Raw genomic sequence first — 6,535 nt, 5'->3', positions numbered from 1 at the left:
CTAGTCTTTCACATATATTACCCTTGAGGTTTTTTAATTTTTTTTCTCTATCTTTTTGGCAGTTCTTTCTAGGTCAAAGGTTTTATCTTCTACATCAGAGATTCGATCTTCAGCATGATCTAATTGACTTTTAATACTTTCAAGGGAGTTTTTGATTTCCTCTGTTCCAGACTTTATCTCTAATAGCTCCCTCTGGTTCTTTCTCAGAGTGACCATTTCTTCTTTCATATCTTGGAATGACTTTCTCATCTCCTGTAGTTCGTTGTCTCTTTTCTATTCCAACTTGAACAATTTGTTCACCACAAATGTTTGAAATTCTTTGATATTTTGGTAACATCGTCCATTAGCATGGAAGATGGAGAGGAGTTACCCTGTACCTTTGATGGAGATATATTTCCTTGTTTATTCATACCGGAGGCTCTTCTTCTACTTCTAGCCATTGGAAGATGTACTAACTTCTAAGTACCTATTAGGCGAATGTTTCACTGGCTAGGAGTGTGTTTCCCTTTTGTTGAGAATTGACGTCTACCAAAGTCTCTGTTCTGTTGTTTTTAGTAATGTGGTGTCAAAAAAGATAGTATAGTCAGTTGTCTGAAGAGTAAGATCTCCTTTTTCACAACTGGTTCCGTATAAGGAAGGAACCAATATGACTTTATATGATGAGAAAATTTCAGATCTCTAATTCTAGGCCTAGCTAGTACCTCTTGCAAGATGGAAGAAGAAGAAGAGAAGACAACACAAAAGAAAAGAAAGGAGGAGAGAAAGGAATAAAGAAAGGGTTGGGCGCCTTCAGATGTACCAGTCTGCTGCGGGCTACTACAGCCAAAGGTGCATTCTGTGGAGAGAGGAAGGGGCAGAAATTTACAAAAGAATGGGGGACAGTAAGAAGAAGGAAAAAAAATGGAGGAACTTTCTACTTGCCTAGGGGTCTGGGTGGATCCTGGACTGGGGGATCTGGATGGGAGTCCATGGGGGCAGTGTGCCCCCTTGCTCGCCAGGTGCCTTCAGATGTACCAGGCTGCTGCTGGCTACTGCAGCTAAAGGCGTAGTCTGACTAGGGGTCTGGGTGGATCCTGGACTGGGGGATCTGGATGGGAGTCCGTGGGGGCAGTGTGCCCCTTGCTCGCCAGGTGCCTTCAGATGTACTAGGCTGCTGCTGCTGCTGGCTACTGCAGCCAAAGGCGCCTTTAAATTATTTTTCTAGTGTTTCATAGTTTTCCTTAAAGAGATCTTTAAGGTATCTTTCAATAAATTTTTGGTAAAAAGTTATTCCTACTTTATTGGCTTTGCAGCCATTGTGAATGGGATTTCTTTCTTTAATTCTTTCTTAATTTGTCCATTGTTTGTTTATAAAAATGCTATAGATTTTTGTACATTAGTTTTGTATCCTGCCACTTTACTATATTTGTTTATCACTTCCAGGATGTTTTTTTTCTTTCGAGGGGGGGAGGTGTAGGAAGGGACTCTTTTGGGTTTTCTATGTATAGCATCATGTTATCTGAAAATTGGGATAATTTCAATTATTTTCTTGTTTTGAGGCCTTGTATTTGATTTTCTTGTCTAATTGCATTAACTAGAACTTCCAGCATTATGTTAAAGAAGAATGGAGAAAGCAGAAAGCCTTGTCTTCGTTCTAGTTTTTAGTGGAAATGTTTTCAGCTTTTCCTCATTCAGTATGATGTTAGTTATGGGTTTTTCATAGATGGCTTTCATTGTATAAATTTCCCTTCTGTGCTGATTTTGCTGAGTCTTAATCATGATGGGATGCTGTATTTTATCAAATGCTTTTTCTGCATCTATTGATAATGATCATATGGATTTTATCTTTCCTTTTGTTATGTGATGTATTACATTTATTGTTTTGTGTATGTTGGACCATCTTTGCATCCCTGGAATAAATCATATTTGGTCATGGTGTATAATTTTTTAAAGAATTATTTTGTTGAACTTTATTTTCTTTCTTTCTTTATCTTAATTTGACCAGAGAGGGACAGAGAGAGAGAGAGAAAGCAAGCTGCCAAGTCCAGGACTCAAACAACAGTCAGCCAGGTGGGAGTCCAGCACCTTTAACCACCATGCTACCTGCCAGCCCCAATGGTGTATAAATAATCTTTTTGATGTATTGTTGAATAGGATTTGCTAGTATTTTGTTGAGAATTTTTGCATCTATGCTCATCCGCAATATCTCCTGAATTTTATTTTTTTTGTCATATCTTGGTCTGGTTTTAGAATTAAGATAATGGAGGCTTCATAGAGTGAATTCGGAAGGGTTTCTTTCTTTTGAATTTTTAGAAATAGTTTAAGGAGAATTAGGTATAGTTCTTTAAAAGTTTGTAGAATTCAGAAGTAAAGTCACTGGGACCTGGGCTCTTCCTTGCTGGGAGACTGTTTGTTACAGATTCGATCTCATTACTTGTTATAGGTCCAGACTTTTTCTATTTCTTCCTGGTTCAATCTTAGTAAGTTATACATGTCCAGCATTTGTCCATCTCATCTACATTTTCTTTTTTGTGGTATGTGTCACTCATAGTACTCTCTGATGATATTTTGTATTTCTGTTACATCTGTTGTTACAATACCTGTTTCATTTGCTGATTTGATATATCTGGTTGCTTTCTCTATTATTGATTAATCTATCTAATGGTGTGTCAATTTTGTTTATCTTCTCAAAGAACTAGCTTTTGGTTTTGTTTATTTTCTGGATAGTTCTTTTATTCTCTATTTCATTTATTTCTGCTCATATCTTTATTATTTCTTTTCTCCTAGAATTTTTTGGATTTTCTTGTTGTTGTTTTTCCAGTTCCCTGACTTCTGTCATTAGGTTGTTTATTTGCCACCTTTCTGCTTTTTTCTTGTGGGCACTAATTGCTATTAACTTTCCTCTTATAGCTGCTTTTGCTGTGTCCCATAGATGATGAATACTTGTTTATTCGTTATTATTGGTTTCTATGAACCTTTTTATTTCAGTCTTAATTTCTTCTGTATTTTGTAAAGTCATTTAGGAGTAGGTTGTATAGTTTGTGAATTTTGTGTCTGTGAATTTTCAAGGGCTCTTACTGAAGTTGATTTTAAGTTTGATTCCATTGTGGTCAGAAAGCATGCTATATATAGTTTCTATACCTTCAAATTTGTAAAAGCTTGTTTTGTGCCTTATCATGTGGTCAGCCTTTGAAAATGTTCCATGTGTGGATGAGAAAAATGTATATTTTGTGATAGTTAAAAAAATACAAGTGTCTGTCAAATCTGCTTCATATATGGTATCATTTAGATCTTGTCTCTCTTATTTTTGTTTAGATGATCTGTCCAGAGGAGTCAGTGGGATGTTAAGATTCCCTACAATTGTGTTGCAGTCTATCACTACCTTGATATCTAACAGTCTGTCTTTGATGTATCTAGGTGCTCCAGTGTTGAGTGCATAGATATTTACAAGTGTTAAATCTTCTTGGTGAACAAGTCCTTTTAATACTATATAATGACTATATGACTATATAATGTCCTTCTTTGTCTTTTCTTATACCTTTCATCTTAAAATCTTGTCTAATATCAGTATTGCTACTTCAGCCTTTTCTTTTCTTTCTTTTTTTTCTTTTTTCTTTTTTTGGTTTCCATTTGCATAGAAGATCTTTTTCTAGCCCTTTACTTTCAGTATATGTATGTCCTTTTCAGTAAGGTGTGTTTCTTGTAAGCAGCATATAGATGGCTTCTACTTTTGTATCCCTTCAGCCAGTCTGTGTCTTTTGATGGGAGAATTTAATCTGTTTTAATTCAAAGTTATTACTGATATTTGCAGATTTATCCTTTTCATTTTGTTACCCATTTTCTCAGTTGTTTTTTGTTCTATTTCTATTTGACTTTCTTTAGTTATCCTGATACAACACTCTCCTCAGTACTTCCTGTAGGGCTAGTCTATTATTGGTGAATTCTTTCAGTTTTTGTTTATCTGAGAATTATTTGCTCTTCCCATTTGAAGGATAATCTTTCTGGGTATAGTATTCTTGGTTTAAATTGTTTTTCTTTAAATGGTTTGAACACATTTTCCCATTCCTTCTTTGCCTGCATTGGTTTTTTTTGAGAGTTCTGATGTTAGCCTAATAGGACAGCCTTTATAAGTAACTTGATGTTTCTCCCTTGTCATTTTTAGAATATTATTTTTGTCTTAATTTTTACCAATCTGCCTGTAGTGTGCCAGGGAGAAGAATTTTTTTGTTGATTTTCTTTGGAGTCCTTTATATCGCTTGGGTCTGAATTTCTCCGTGTTTCTCTATATTTGGAAATTTTTCAGATGAGTATTTCATGAAAGAGGTTTTCCTTGCCTTTAGCAGATTTTTCACCTTCTGGAATACCCATTATACAGGTATTTGGGCACTTCGTGGTGTCTAGATTTTCCATATGTTGTCCTCATTTTTTTAATTGTTTTATTCCTTCTTTTGGGTGATTTTTTCTATGTTAGAGACTTTGTCTTTGAGGTCAGAAATTATTTCTTCTGCATGGCCCAATCTGCTTTTTATTTTCTTTAAATATTTTTATTTAAATTTATTTATTTACATTCATTCAATATACATCATTACAGCATACAAAATGAGATTTTTCCATCCAGAATACACTGTATATTGGCTCAGTCAAGCACGTCATACATGTTATTGTCAACAAATAATTTTCCATTTCTTGTTTCCTGTATATTTAGCTTTTTTTCCATCCTTGATTCTCTATTCTCACCCTCTGTCGTGTCCCACCCTCCTCTCACACTGTCTCTGGTATCCATGGTTGCTTTCTATATCTTTCCCCCTGCCCCCATTTTATTGATTCGCTAAAGACTTTTTCTATTTCTTTCTGGTTCAATCTGGGTAAGTTATACCAAGATTGCTTTCCCATATTTCTTGTGGCCCTGTGGTGATTTCTAGTCATCTGGTGGATGATGCATTTCTTTGCAAATTTGAAGTTCATTCTGAGCATCCAGGAGCATGCAGAAAAGGAAACAGAGAGAGAGAGAGAGAGAGAGAGAGAGAGAGAGAGAGAAACAACAGCAACAACTACCAAGAAACAGAGAAAAAGAGAAGAAAAAACTTTTTTTTTCATTATTTAAAAAAAAGGAAAAAGTAGAAAAGCTGGAGGCTGAATCATCAGTGGAAAATCTTCATTTCTCTTATTTCCCTGAAATCATTAGTTCTCAGGAGCCATGAAGGTATCTTCTTCTGAAGGCCTGTCCCCTTGCCTCTCCTGGGTTGGGAGGGAGAGAGGGGATTATTAACAAGATAAATGGAAAGGAGGAGCTGAAAGCTGAAAAAATGCTTTACCTTGAAAATTTTTAGAAGGAAAAATTACCAAAAAATAAGGAGACAGAGACAGATAGAGAGAGACAGAGACAGAAGGCTTCAAAGGCTTCCTACCACTCGAGTTTATGGGCTGGAGGCTGAATTTATCAGTGGAAAATCTTAATTTCTCCTATTTCCCTGAAATCATTAGTTCTCAGGAGCTATTAAAGTGTCTTCTACTGAAGAGATGTCCCCCAATCTGCTCTTTTTTTTTTCCATGAAAAAAAGTCTTTTAAATAATATCAGTACACCAAGTAATAACACATAACAAGTTTGTCAATTCTATCATTTACTATTTGATTAAAAACGAAAGGCAGCCCAAACAATTACACTAGTAGTCTCTGTTCTATCCTTTAGCTGGAAAGGACTATTTTAAGGCTGGCTGCTACTTCACACAGGTTACAGGAAACTACTCACTACTTTTTTTTTTCCAGAGTACACTGTATATTGTCTCAATCAAGCACATCAACAAACATGTTATTGTCAACAAATAGTTTTCCATTTCTTGTTTCCACTGTCCCATCCTTGATTCCCTATCTCTTACCCTCTGCCATCTCCCACTCTGCTCCCACACTGTCTCTGGTATCTATGTTTACTTTCTATACTGTTTTCCCCCCACATTTTATTGAGTCACTAAAGATCTTAATTAATCTAAATATTTTTATAGTAAATACAGCTGATATATACATTTCCATGAACACAAGTTTAACTTTAGGCATCCTATAAAGTAGCACCTAGCTGGGGCTATGTATCTTACTGCAGTCATTGAATAGATATTTTTTTTCTGAAACTTTTTTTTTGTAACTTAATTTACATTCTTTCCCTGAGCATCATCACAACATACAAAATGTGATTTCCCATCCAGAATATACTGCATAGTGACTTAATCATGCATATTATTATCAAAAATATTCCATTTCTAGTTCCTAGAATTTTTTTACCCCTCTTTCTGACCCTCTGTCCTTTCTCACCCTCTTCTCACACTATTCTGGTGTCTACAATTGTCTTCCATTCCTTTCCCACCCACATAGTATTGATCACAAAATTTCTTAAATAATCTAACTACCTTCAATGGTAAGTTCACATGGTACTATTAAGAAAACCAGTTTTGGGACCAGCAGTTAGCGTAATGGCTATGTCGCTGGACTTTCACCTAGTCGACTGCGGTTCGAGTCCCGGACCCGGTGGCTTAAACTCACGCTGGGCGCATGTGTGTGTTTGGC

General features: G+C 35.8%; 1 protein-coding gene and 1 pseudogene across 1 annotated transcript in view; both read left to right on the top strand.

The window, feature by feature from the left end:
* The window catches only part of LOC102490018 (zinc finger protein OZF), a 24,438-nt gene that overhangs the window by 7,637 nt on the left and 10,266 nt on the right, over positions 1-6,535 (top strand). The window lies entirely within an intron of this gene.
* Positions 794-6,535, top strand: part of LOC102490736 (sepiapterin reductase pseudogene) — an 11,084-nt pseudogene continuing 5,342 nt past the window's right edge.

This window comes from Tupaia chinensis, unplaced genomic scaffold (genome assembly GCF_000334495.1).
Source record: "Tupaia chinensis unplaced genomic scaffold, TupChi_1.0 Scaffold143634_1, whole genome shotgun sequence".
NCBI lineage: Eukaryota > Metazoa > Chordata > Mammalia > Scandentia > Tupaiidae > Tupaia > Tupaia belangeri.
Note: the sequence above shows the minus strand (reverse complement) of the source record. Positions and strands in the feature narration are given on the sequence as shown.